The 14,084-nt window shown below is 37.0% G+C and overlaps 1 protein-coding gene across 4 annotated transcripts in view; it reads right to left on the reverse strand.

Moving 5' to 3' along the window:
* nkain2 (sodium/potassium transporting ATPase interacting 2) overlaps positions 1 to 14,084 on the reverse strand; it is a 1,134,729-nt gene that overhangs the window by 638,795 nt on the left and 481,850 nt on the right. The gene's annotated exons all lie outside the window — the stretch shown is intronic.

Raw genomic sequence — 14,084 nt, forward strand, 5'->3', positions numbered from 1 at the left:
CCCTTTGATATCAACTATGTCTTAAATATGGAACTCCTTCAACACATAATTTTTCCAATTTGCAAGTCAGAAACCTTGTTTAAAGAAACCCATCTTACTTCCCTAATCGTGTATCAGCATCTATATTTTAACATCATTTTGCTAATAGTGAACAGGACACCAGTAGCATTTCAAGACTTTCTCAATTGATGTTAAGGTGTGTAACTTTAGATGATCTGAGATAATGTTGGGTAAGGTACCTCTCTGTTCATATCTCAGAGAAGGGAATGAAACTCAGTTATTCATAATATTCATTCTTCATCAATCTGTGCGAAATATGCTGTAATTCATTCTAAAACTATGCATCATACACATCCTTCTAGATTAAAAGTACCCAAAATATATCAGGGACTGTGTTCTAATTGTGCATGATGCCATCAAGCATATGTTTTAATGATCATAGTGTTGTACATGAGTGCAAAGGAAGCACATTTAAAGCTTTAATGATATATGTATCCAGAGACTCCAGTACATTCTGAACAGCGCTGCCAGGATCCTGATGAGGGTGCGAAAGCATAACCACATCACTCCTATCTTGAAAACCCTTCACTGGCTCCCTGTACCACTTAAAATTGAGTACAAGATTTCCCTCCTTACCCATCAGTGCATTTATGGATCTGCTCCCCTGTATTTACAGGAACTCCTTATCCCTCATACTTCCTCACGCACCCTCCGCTCTGTGCATACCAACACTCTTCAAGTTCCCAGAACTAAACTTAGCAGTATGGGTGATAGAGCCTTTTCTTTGGTGGCGCCGAGGCTGTGGAATTCCCTCCCCGACTACTTGAGAGCCCCACAGTCGATCGATGCCTTCAAACGAAACCTAAAAACTTATCTTTTTAGAAAGGCTTTCTGTTAAATTATTTCTATAGATTTTTTTGTTTGTTAATTTTATTCTTATTTTGTAGCACTTTGAGATTGTTAAATATAAAGCGCGATATAAATAAAATCTATTATTATTAGAAATAACCCCCAACCAAAGACAAGGTAAAACTGTCATTGATTTCTTCTGGCTTTTTATCCCAAAGCATAAGGAAAAGTCTCAAGAGAGCAAATGACATCTCTACTGGTAGCAGTGTGGTAGTCCCAACTTTTCCACTCTAACATTTCATATTGGAAGTTGGTGGTCATTCTTGAATCCATGCGTGAAGTGGACGGAATTCCCTTGATATACTCCCTTTGACTGTGAGGCGGTCTGACGGTTAGCATCTTTCCTTTGCTTACTTATTATTTGGACTTTTACTTTCTTTTTGCGGTGTACCAGGATGGTCCCTCAAAACTTCATCTTGTCTCCCATTACTTTCTTAAAGTATTCTTTGGGTCTGTGGTAAATCAAGACCATTTTGGGGTTGATATTTGGAGATGTATCAGATAGTGTCAAACTTAAACTTGCTCCTAATTCTCTAATGACATTTTCTGCAGTAGCATTCTGTAGTGATAAGCTGAGGATGATTTCCTACACTAGCTTGTTAGAGTAGCACTTGATTTTGCTTAACTGGAATAATCTTAATACATCCTGTATAATACAACAGGGAAGAGGCATTTTCAATTGTCTAAAACTAAAAGAAAGTCTCTCACTCAATTGCTGGCAAAGCCCAAGCATGATTAGCTCTTGAGACCAGACAAGATTAGGCACGTTCAAACTAGTATACAGTAAGTCAATAAATAAAATATGAAGTTTATCTTTTTAAGAAATGGATAAGAATTTATTGGTGTTCCTCTAAGGTTATTTGGCAGGTTACTGGTTTTGTTTTAATTTTTATGTGAAACTATTTTTTCACAGGCCTTTTTTTCCAATAGCTCTCAGAATGGGGTAAGGGTGCTGTTTACAGCGTCATTTTTAATTTGAATATATTTTAAGGCATCTCCTGAGAGAAAATTTAATTTATTAATTTGCACTTAGCAAATAAAGATGTGAACTGGACACAACTATATTGTGGTTGATCACTCAAAATGTTCTGTGGGATTCTGCTTGCTTTTCACAGAAAAAGGAGCAACAAAAGACACATTCAAGAAATTTTGGCAAGTAAACTTTATTTTGTCTCCCTGACGTACTTTCTAGGAGCACTTTGGCAGTCTAATTAGTTTTAAAGAGAAATACTGGTTTGATAAAATAAACACTTATGCCAATCACAAAGTGTCAAAAATAGAAACTGTTGAATCAACGTTAGTTACTCTTTTGCTTCTTCATTGCAAATGATCTCTTTCTAAGTAAAATATTATTAAAACAACAATTCCTAAACATATTTTAATTTACCAGAAATAATGATATGCATATTTTGGTAACTTTTACATTTTAATTTACTTGGACTGAGAAAAATATTTGATATTATCATCTACTCACATTCATATTAAAGAATCTGGAAATTAATATTAAAATATCTAAGCCAAAATTATTATGTACATCTCAGCATTGTCTTTCACATGTCATCAATTGTTTGTATTATTTTATTTTAGTTTCCAAGTAATAATCATTACAAGGGATTTGCTTCGACCTGAAGATGAAGTTTAAATGTTTCAGACTCCAGGGAAGCAGTTGATAAGCGCGAACTGTGAAATAATGCATGTTTTAATGGAAGGGAACAAAGGTGTCTAGTGGTCTGCGAAGTGAGCATGTTAAAAAATGAACTGAATTTATATTCAGGAAAAGACCACAGAAAAAGCCAGGGGTGTAGTTAAAACGTGGAAATCTTCTCTGTACTGACACTGCCTCAAATGTATTTTAATTTTGTATTGTGATGTTCAGAAATCGAGGTATTAGTAGAGCTTTGTAAAGTTAGACAAGCATCTCCAGTTTTATATTAAAACATTGCATTTTGCCAAGAGGTTTAATATTTGAAATGACATATTTATAAACTTATTTGTCACTGTATGTCTTTACTAATAAGTATATTCATTTCGCTTTTCCCCCTTAAATCATACAGACTTTTTCAACTTCTAACTTGGCTAATAAGATAATTACAAAAGGTTTAATTAGATTGTATATATGAAAGTTTTAAGTAATTTACTTGATTTGCAGTTACTTTATTTTTTTTTATTTTAGGTGAGGATCATTCAGAATAAAAAGACATTACACATAATAAAACACGAGTAAAATAAAAATGGAATAAGACAAAGAAATAGTCCTGGCGGTAATATACATTAAAAATAAGCTTAATGCTTCTTAAACAAAAAATGGAGAGTCTTAGAACTGACTGATAACATTTTCAGTTATTTTGAAGCGAACAAAAGTAAGATTTTAGTTATTATGTAGCAGATCAATTTAATGGCAGATAGGTTGGTGCATTGGGTAGTGCTGTTGCCTCACAAGTTCAGATCCATCACCTGCCTGTTGTTAATGTGGCATTTTTCCTCCTGCTGTCTGTGTAGGAGTTTTCACAGACACCAGTTTTCTTCCACATGCCCTAAAATTGCATATCTCATGTTCATTGGAGGTTTCCAATTAGCCCAAGTATGAATGTGGGCATTGTCCTGAGTGGGTCTTGTAATGGATTGTTGTCTTGTCCATGCCTGTTTCGCATGTTGTGTCCTGGGCTGCCACAATAGGCTTCAGCACCCGGTGACAAGGAATTGGATTAAGGAGGTTTAAGACTGCTACATTATGTTATGTTAGGACTGTTTAAATATAAAACAGTGCATCCTACTTTTTCCTTAAATTCTTACATCTTATGCATACAAAAGACAACAAAATATAATCAATCAGTGTTTAAAGTGGAAAATCTTCTTTCATTGTTTCTCCTTTTCAGAATGGTATTATTCCAAATTGTATGACTGACAAAAATCTTCATTGCTGTAGAATTCAACATGACACAGTGGAATGAGTTTTCCTACACGTGTTCCTTCCATCGCTTTTAGAGTTCTATACTGTGTTCGGGCTATCACTGATACAGATTGCTTTTGCTGCCTCTTATATGTTCCTTGGTTTAATTGCCATATGCATTAAGGTACAATTAAAAAATTTCATGCTTCTGCACATACGCAGAAAATTAAAAGATGAAATTGTAGACTATCAATTATTTTAGTCTACAACAGACATACAACAAAAGAATACCTAAATACAATACTAAGTACACACAGCAACACATGAGATGTTAACAGTTATCACGAGTTGTTCAAAAAACCTATGGCTTGAGGAAATAAGCAATTTTTAATGCTTGCCTAAAGGCAGAAGAGAACATTGCATAGGAATTGAACTCCCATTAGGTCTGCACTTTTTAGGCATCTTCTTTTATGTATATGTTGCTTCCACCCACCTGAAAGATCATTATATTGTTATCACAATTTCAGAGTTTTGAAATAGATAAAAATAGCGTTTCTGTGAATTTATTGGGATTTATTGGGATTACTCTTTATTGCAGCTTATTTCTAATATCAGTCCTTCAAAATGATATGTATTTGTCTTCTTGAGTGCTTTTAAAATGCTAGAACATTAGAATACCAGAAAAAGACTAAAAATACTAGAATACTAGTAAAACACTATAAAAAAATTAATGAGAACTGGCAGTTCAACCTAATAATCTCATTCATGCTATTCACCTAGTCGAGATTTGAAGGTCCTTAAAAGTCTTACTCTCCACCATACTAATTTATTCCATGTGTTTATGATTTTCTGTGTGAAGAAAACTTTGTAAAGATTTGCGTAAAATCTGTTCTTAATAGGTTTCCAACTGTGTACTGTGGTATAGTGGGTCCACAGCGTTCTCAGTAAGGGCCTATTTATACATTGACATGTATAGTTCCAGAATATTTTTCACAACTGAGTATACTGCTGTTATAACCAAGGCCTAGCTTTTCAAAGGTCATATTCTCTCATATATATTGGGAGGACTTAAACATGTCACTAACTACAAGAAACAAACACTAAAAGATAATAGGACATACATCTACCATGTGGTCTCACTATTACTACTCAACACTCCTCTTCTCAGGTTCCCCCTCCTATCATCACTACAAAAGATGTCTGCAGCTTATCCAAAAAGCAGGGCCTAGAACTTATTTCCCCTTCCACGCCCAGGCACTTTGTAGTCTAGTTTTAAACCAATGTCTGGATCTGTACACTGTTCCTGCCTGCTTCAACATCTCCACCATCATTCTAGTAGCAGAAAAAATAAATAATAATCAAAGCTCACATGCCAAAATGACTACAGAACAGTAGCTTTAACGCCTTTTTCTGAATTAACTGAAGAATATTACAGAAGACTTCCTGTACCCAGTTCAGTTTGCATACTGAGCCAACTGGTCTGTGGATGATGCAGTGAATTTAGGTCTGAACAATATTTCCCAACAACTTGATAACCCAGGGGTATATATGAGGATCATGTTTGTGGAATGTGCTTTCAATAAAATTATCCCAGAGATCCTAGAAACTCACCCAGGTCAACCTATCTAATTCAATCTGCCATTGGATCACAGACTTTCTTACAGATAGGAAACAGTACAGGTCATTGGGCACCCATACCTGACCCAGTAACCTTTAATACTGGTGCACCGCAGGCACGTGTCCTTTCCCCACTACTCTTCTCACTTTATGCAAATGACTGTACCTCTGGTAATTCATCTGTCAAACTTCTTAAATTTGCAGATGGCATAACATTAAAAGGCCTCTTTTAAACAATAAAATTAACAATGAACAATGAGTCCATATACAGTCCATATACAGAAAAGAGGTAGAAAATCTGACATTCTGGTGCAGCCATAATAATTTGAACCTTAACATTCAACAAACTCAGGAGATGATCATTGATTTCAGAAAACATTCATCTGCTTACATTTCTCACTTTTTATAAATGGCTCAGCAGTTAGGATGACAGAATCATTTATGTTTCTGTTTACTGTCCTGTCAGAACCTTAAGTGGGAAAATAATATGTTCATTATTAAGAAAGCCCATCAGAGAGTGTTTTTTGTTTTTTTTTGCACCAGCTGAGCAAATTCAGTCACCCTCAAACAATATCGGTCCAATTCTATGCAGCCATCATTGAGTTCATTCTGACCTCATCTAACTGTCTGGTTTGGTGCTGCCTCTGTTCAGCCTGAGGCCAATCAGCAACACATCATCCAAGCCTGTGAAAGGATCACATTCAAGTCCTATATGAGTCCAGGGTAAGGAAAAGGGCTGCAAAGATCATTGCTGATCCGACTCACCCTGGGAATCACCTGTTCCAAAGACATCTTCATGCTGTGAAAGCTAAAATAACCCATCAGCTATGCAGTTTTTTACATGTCCAGTTATTCTTACTAATCAGGCCTGAGCTATGTATACCTGCACATGTGACAAAGAAACCGGAAAAAGAAACAGAAGAGAGAGTAGGGGTCAGTACGGATTTTAGAGCCACCATGAATAGTTATTATAATGAATTGAACATACAGAGTATCAGGATTAAATTAAGATGAAGTTATGAAAAGGCCATGTTAAAGCAATGTTTTAAAGTGCTCTACTGTATTTGCCTGGCGAATTCCTATTGGCAGGCTACTCCAGATTTTAGGTGCATAACAGCAGAAGGCCGTCTCACCACTTCTTTTAAGTTTTGCTTTTGGAACTGTAAGGAGACACTCATTTGAGGATCTAAGGTTACGAATATAGGGTGTCAGACATTCCGATATATAAGATGGAGCAAGATTATTTAAGGCTTTATAAACCGTAAGCAGAATTTTAAAGTCAATTCTGAAAGACATTACACATAATATACTTGGTGAATTCAGATTCTGACATATGGAGGAAACGTTTGTGCCCTCTTTGAAATTTGTTGTATTCCTGCATGTGTAAATTCTAAAATGTGACTTAATCTTCATCTAAGCCATAACAATAGATGTAAATAATCTGGTAATGCAACTAGTGTGTAGAAAATTATACCTTGTGATTTTTTTTTTTTATCAAGCGCATTGTTTAAATATTGAAGATCATGGATGGAAATGATATGTGTACCTCTAGGAAAGACAGTTGTTTCAATTATTTCCGCCATAGAGTGGGATAGTCCTCAATCTAGAGGTAGGGACGGGAACAGATAGTAACTTGTCATTTCTGTTTTGTTCACTGTTCTGTAATCATTTTAAGTATTATATTAAGTTTGTTCTATCCTCTTTTTTAAAAAAGCAGTCTAGACAGATATAGAAGAAATAATATCAGAACTGAAGGTCTCCCAGAAAACCGTGAAAGCCCAAACCCAGTGAAATTCATTGCTGAATTATTCTCTCAAATAACTGGAGCGGACTTCAAATCAGACCCCAGGATATTAGCAGCTTACCGCATACGTGGATCAAACACCTCAAAAATTAGAATCTTCATTGTACGCTTCAATGAATTACAATCAAAGATTAGTCTGATGTCACTTCTCAGACTGAACCATGAGATTATATTTTAAAATAACCATATCCAGATGCAGAAAAAGCATTTGATATGGTTAAATTGGATTACCTGTTCACCACTTTGCATAAATTTGGACTTGGCCCAAACATCTGTGCATGGATCAAGCTACTGCATACCAGTCTAGAAGCTTTAGTTTGTATTAACAACATTACTTCAGACTACAGTGATCCCTCGCTATATCGCGCTTTGACTTTCGCGGCTTCACTCCATCACGCATTTTAAATGTAAGTATATCTAAATATATATCACGGATTTTTCGCTGGTTCGTGGATTTCTGCGGAAAATGGGTCTTTTAATTTAAAGTACATGCTTCCTCAGTTTGTTTGCCCAGTTGATTTCATACAAGGGACGCTATTGGCGGATGGCTTAAAAGCTACCCAATCAGAGCATGTATTACGTATTAACTAAAACTTCTCAATGATATACGATGTGCTTCCCGAGCTGTGCTTGATTGTTTGCTATTCTGTGTCTTTCTCTGACATTCTCTGCGCCTGATGGAGGGGGTGTGAGCAGAGGGGCTGTTTGCCTAGAGGATATGGACGCTCCTCTAAGAAATGCCACTTTATCACGGTGCTTCGGCATACTTAGAAGCCTAAAAGCATGTGTTGATGTTTTGATTGTTTGCTTTAATCTCGCGGGCTCTCCCTCTCTCTGACGTTCTCTGCTCCTGACGGAGGAGCTGTGAGCAGAGGGGCTGTTTGCACAGAGGCTGTTTGCTTAAAAGATATGGATGCTACTCTACAAAATGCTGAAAGACTACCTTCACATTGCTCCCTTCTTTGCGGCTGCTTTATCGCGGTGCGCATACTTAAAAGCCCAACAGCACGTATTGATTTTTTGATTATTTGTTTTTCTGTCATGCTCTCTCTCTCTCTCTCTGACATTCACTGCTCCTGACGGCGCTCCTTTGAAGAGAAGATATGTTTGCATTCTTTTAATGGTGAGAAAGAACTGTCATCTCTGTCTTGTAATGGAGCACAGATTAAACATTTGACTAAAGGGTGTTATTTCATGTCTAGAGGGCTCTAATAATGTTAACAATGTGGGAGAGTTTATAAGGGCTTAAAATATATAATAATAAGCATACAAACATATGGTTTCTACTTCACGGATTTTCACCTATCGCGGGGGGATCTGGAACGCAACCCCCGCGATCGAGGAGGGATTACTGTACTTCAAACTAGAATGTGGTACAAGACAAGGATGCCCCTTGTCACCAATGCTATTTGCAATTGCCATTGAGCCATTGGCTGTTTACTTTCGAAATGTATCAGAGATAAAGGGGATTTTCAGGGAAAGACTTGAACAGATAATATCACTATATGCAGATGATATGGTACTGTATATATCAGAACCACAAAATTATGTGCTTACAGCCCTAGCAGAATTTCCAAAGATATCTGGAGTCAAAATTAATTTGAACAAAAGTGTGTTCCTTCCAGTGAATTCTCTGGCAAACATCACTAGATTGGACACGTTCCCTTTTATTATTGTAGATCAGTTTAAATACCAAGGGGTCAACATCACAAGTAAATATAAAGCTCTTTTTCAACAAAGTTTTGCTGTTTTCATGGATAAAATTAAACAAGACATGCATAGATGGTCCATCCTCCATCTTACTTTAGCAGGAAGAATTAACTTTGTGAAGATGAATACCCTCCCTAAGCTTCTGTTCCTATTTCATAACATCCCCATATACATTAACAAATCTTTTTTAAGAAATTAGATTCAATCTTAACCTCATTTATTTGGAATTCAAAAAAATCCACGCATTCAAAAGGTGACCCTACAACAACCTAAATCAGAAGGCAGCATGGCTCTACCTAATTTTCAACTTTATTACTGGGTGGCAAACACACAAGCTATAAAAACCTGAACATTGATACAAATAGATGAACACACACTGGCTTGGTCTGCAATAGAAATGAAATCCTGCAGCACTTCTTTATATTCCTTGCTTTGGACACCAGTAAATACAGGGTATCATCAATATACTAACAGCCCATATGTCCTTCATTCACTCAGAATATGGAACCAATGTAGGAAGCACCTTAAGTTAGAGAAAATGTTATCTGTAGCACCTCTACATGATAACCACCTTTTTCCATCCCCTCGAACCTACACAATTTGTTTTGTTTGGAAAATGTAGTGGATTAAATCATTTAGATATTTGTATGTAAATAATGTCTTTGCATCCTGTGAACAATAATACTCCAAATTTCTTCTCCCATCAGCACAATTCTTCTACTATCTACATATTAGAAACTTTGCTAAAAGAAATCTGCCCAGTTTTCCTCACCTCCCACCTATTTCTATTCCAGAACAGATACTGATATATCTTGAGGACTCAGATAGCATTTCTGTAATATATAAAAACATTTTAAAGTCCCATCTTTTTAAAGATCCCAGAGCACATTGGTGAAAGGATCTCTTACTCATCATTTCAGAAACGGAGTGGAAGGCAGCCATGAACAGAATTCACTCTAGCTCCACATGTGCAAAGCATTCAATTATTCAACTTAAAATCTTTTATCAAGCACATCTATTTCGTTTGAAATTGTGCAAAGAGCTTCTAAGACAAGATCCAACCTGCGAACATTGCAACTGAGCTCTAGCTTCACTAGGACACGTTTTGGGCACGTGCCAAATTAACATCATTCTGGACCAAAATTTTTAAATGTTTATCAGACAGCCTTGGTGTCACAATACCCCCTAACCCATTAATAGCTGTGTTTGGTGTACTTCCAGGTGGGCTTAACATAGAGAAGGACAAACAAACTGTAAATGCCTTTACTTCACTATTGGCATGTAGACTTGTCTTGCTCAACTGGAAAAATCCTATCCCACCTCTTTTAAGTAAGTAGGTAGCTATGTTATATACCATTTAAAACTGGAAAAAACTCACTTAGTGGATCTGTTCAAAACGTTTTAAAAACCTGGCAGGACCTAATCAATAACATTTTAGAATAAGCATTTATATTGGGGAAAAGACTCCTTTATCTCTTTACTACTCTTGACAGTTTCACTCTGGTTGTTGGTCTTCCTCTCTTTCTCATGGGTGGAGTTGAATTGATTAGATTTTAGTTTTATAAGTTTGACTTGATTGTATGGAATGTTATATTCTTTTAATAAATTCAATAAAAATGAATAATAAATAAATTGCCTGATGTCAAAAACTCCACTGAGTGCCATGGCCAATAATTGACCTTCTCTTTGACAGAATTGAGACAGCAGAGATCAGAATCATAGGGACCCTTGAAACCTCATCACAGGGATATACAGTAAATATATCTGTCTCTTGATTGATTATGCTACCTGATTTCTTGAGATCATTCCATTAAGAGTGGCTTACTCTAAGATTATTGCTGGGGAACTTGGGGTGTTTTTGCATATCTGCATCACAAAAAAAAGTCCTAAGGGACCAAGGCATATTTAAATAGAAGGCTAAGCAATTTGTGCAAAAAGACATTGAAACATATACAGTACATGCACCGTTAAACCAACTTAATTAGAAAGCAGGCAGCAAACCTTGTGGAATGTGGCCTGAACATGCTTTTCACAACCTTATGAAAGCCCTAATGTCAGTGCCTTTTTTATTTCTGTTAACTTCTCTTGCCCTTTAATCCTTCAGACACATACATTTGGAACTGGTCTTAGCACCATGTTAACTCACATTGTCAATGGCAACCTGCCTAGTTTATCTCGGCACTGCTCCACTGGTAAATAAAGCACACAGCAGTGGAGTGAAAAGGCCTAGCTAGGAAATGGGCCATCACACAACTAAATAGCTACCTTATGAGTTGGGAATTCATCCTTGTAACCTATTTGGAACTGAAGGAACACAGATCTGTATGCCCATGTCACTTGTTTCTAGAATTGTAGCCTTACAAATATAAGATTGTGCTTAAACCACTATGGAATTCTCTACATAAGTGCTGATGTCTTTTCTCAAAATCCATGACCTCATACCTGTACATCAGAGCTGGGGGTTGGGGGGCATTTTTGCACATGCAAGTTTTGTTAGTCTCCTTCTGGGACAGTCTTAAGGTTGCACTAGGGTACCAGTAATAATGGAGTGGAACAGTTATTCAAGTGGTTTTCATTTACTTCTGTAGAATGACAGGCCTCCAGCTGGATGACATCTGGTATGACTTCCAATCTGCCACCAGGTCAGCCTCTTCCAGTCAGGAAGTACAAAACTCCATCTCAGCTGCAGGATGTCATCATCTGACCAACACATCTTGCAGTGAGAAGACAGTGGTCTTGCAGCTCTGTTACTTCTATTATGATGCACTGATGCAAGAGGTTAGCAGCACTGCTACTTTCACTAGTCATTTACATTGATATTTTCGGTTTAACAATCTTCAAATTAAATCGGATTTCCCGGATGGATCCCAGACACTTTTTTACAAATCTTGTCCTTCCTTAACAAAGCTTAATTCGGTCCACAGTCAAAGGATGAAATCAGCTCCAATCCATGTGTGCAATAAGGAACTAGCCCTAGACAGGGCATCAGCCTATCACGGGGCAAATCATAGATGACTGATTTGATTGTATGGAATGTTATATGCTTTTAATAAATTCAATAAAAGATCTAAATACATAAAAAAGCAGTCTAGTAAGGTTACCTAGATGCAGTATGATTTAATGCCTGTAAGATTCAAACCTTAGTATTTGTCTTATAAGTACTTGAGAGGATATTTAAATGTCACAACTTAATAAATTTACAAGGAAATCTTTATATATAGAAATAAACTGCTGTACTGCTGGATGTTTTATACTGAACATACCTTTTTTATTTTTTTAAGCAAGAATGAAAATTTTGCCAAGAAAAGAGACATTCTGATCAAGAAACATGTTTTATTTTAATTATTTTTTACTCTCTGCCTAAAGTTACATGGGCACACAGTTGCGAGGGCAGAAAAAATCTCAAATCCCACAATCAAAGTAGGAGCTTTTTTAACTTTATTACAGTATATGCTATTGGAACTGAAATGACTACAGCTGCTCACACAACACATTTCCTGCAATGGATAAGCAAACATTTAAAATACAGTTATTCCAGAGACTTGATTGTTGTTTTTTCATCACTGTCTTACTAATATAGATGTGATAGCCGTTTTTCAGGCTCCCTGTCCAAAACCAAGTCATCATCTCTGGTCACCATGAAAATTTCAATCTATACTAATAAAAGGCAAAGCCCTCACTGTCTGACTGACTCACTCACTCATCACTAATTCTCCAACTTCCCGTGTAGGTAAAAGGCTGAAATTTAGCAGACTCATTCCTTACAGGTTACTTACAAAAGTTAAGCAGGTTTCATTTCGAAATTCTACGCGTAACGGTCATAATGGTCGACAACGTCTGCCATGTTAAACTTTCTTATTTATGGCCCAATCTTCATGAAATTTGGTAGGCGGCTTCCCTGCGCTAACCGAAACCAATGTACGTACTTATTTCTGTGGTATGACACCACTGTCGGTCGCCATATTGAACTTTCCAACATCACTAATTGTCCAACTTCCCGTGTAGGTAGAAGGCTGAAGTTTGGCAGACTCATTCCTTACAGCTTACTTACAAAAGTTAGGCAGGTTTAATTTAGAAATTCTAAGTGTAATGGTCATAATGGTCGACAACGTCTGCCTTGATAAACTTTCTTATTTATGGCGCCATCTTCACGAAATTTGGTAGGCGGCTTCCGTGCGCTAACCGAAACCGATGTATGTACTTATTTCTGTGGAATGGCGCACTGTCGGTCGCCATATTGAACTTTCCAATGGTCTTTGTTACCTATGGGCCCATCTTCAAGAAATTTGGTATGCGTGTTCCCAACGCTAACTGAATCCTACTTACGTACATATATATGTCCATAACCTGCAGCTCGGTCGCTGTGTGAGGCGGCATTGGGTCCCCCATCCCCACTCCTCCCACGTTGTTGGCTGCCTGCCTATATAAGGCCGTCCATCGCTACAGTCTCTTCATTCCCTTCCTTGCTTCGCCACAATATTCTTGTCTCCCTGCTGATAACTGCAGCCTTTTTATTTAATCCACGGCTTCTCCGCTGTTTTATTGTTGGTTTATTATGTTTATAGTTATTGTATAGGTATTTTAGACTTAGTTTACATTGTTCAGGTACCCATTTCCTTTATCGTTCCAACCATACCCCCATTAACATGTCTATCGAGGTGATCACCATCGATCAAAGAACTGTCACTTACCGAGTGGTTTCCATGCCCGGAGATGGCACCTGCCTTTTCCATTCTCTGTTTTACATATTGCACGGCCATATCAGGCTCACTCTTGATATCCGGAGGAACATTGTGTCTTATGTATTGAATGACTGGGACAGGTTCAAGGTGTGGACTAATGACGGTACAGGAGATCATTATACTACACAGAAGCACTATAAGAATGAAATGCTTAAGCCCTTCACATATGGTTCTGCATGTGAGTTGATGGCTGCCACTGAATTGTTCGGTTGTCACTTTCAAGTGTACCAAAATGGCCAAATATTTTACATGTTTGGACAACTGCCAATGCGTCTTAAACATCTTAGATTCACAGGTGACGATTTGAGTAGTGGACACTTTGATGTTTATGAATGTTTAAACTCTCAAAAGCTAAATGCGAACTTATCGATGAAACCGGTTGTATGCTTACAACGCTTGACAGATGCTGAAT

The sequence above is a fragment of the Polypterus senegalus genome, chromosome 3 (assembly GCF_016835505.1).
Source record: "Polypterus senegalus isolate Bchr_013 chromosome 3, ASM1683550v1, whole genome shotgun sequence".
Classification (NCBI taxonomy): domain Eukaryota; kingdom Metazoa; phylum Chordata; class Cladistia; order Polypteriformes; family Polypteridae; genus Polypterus; species Polypterus senegalus.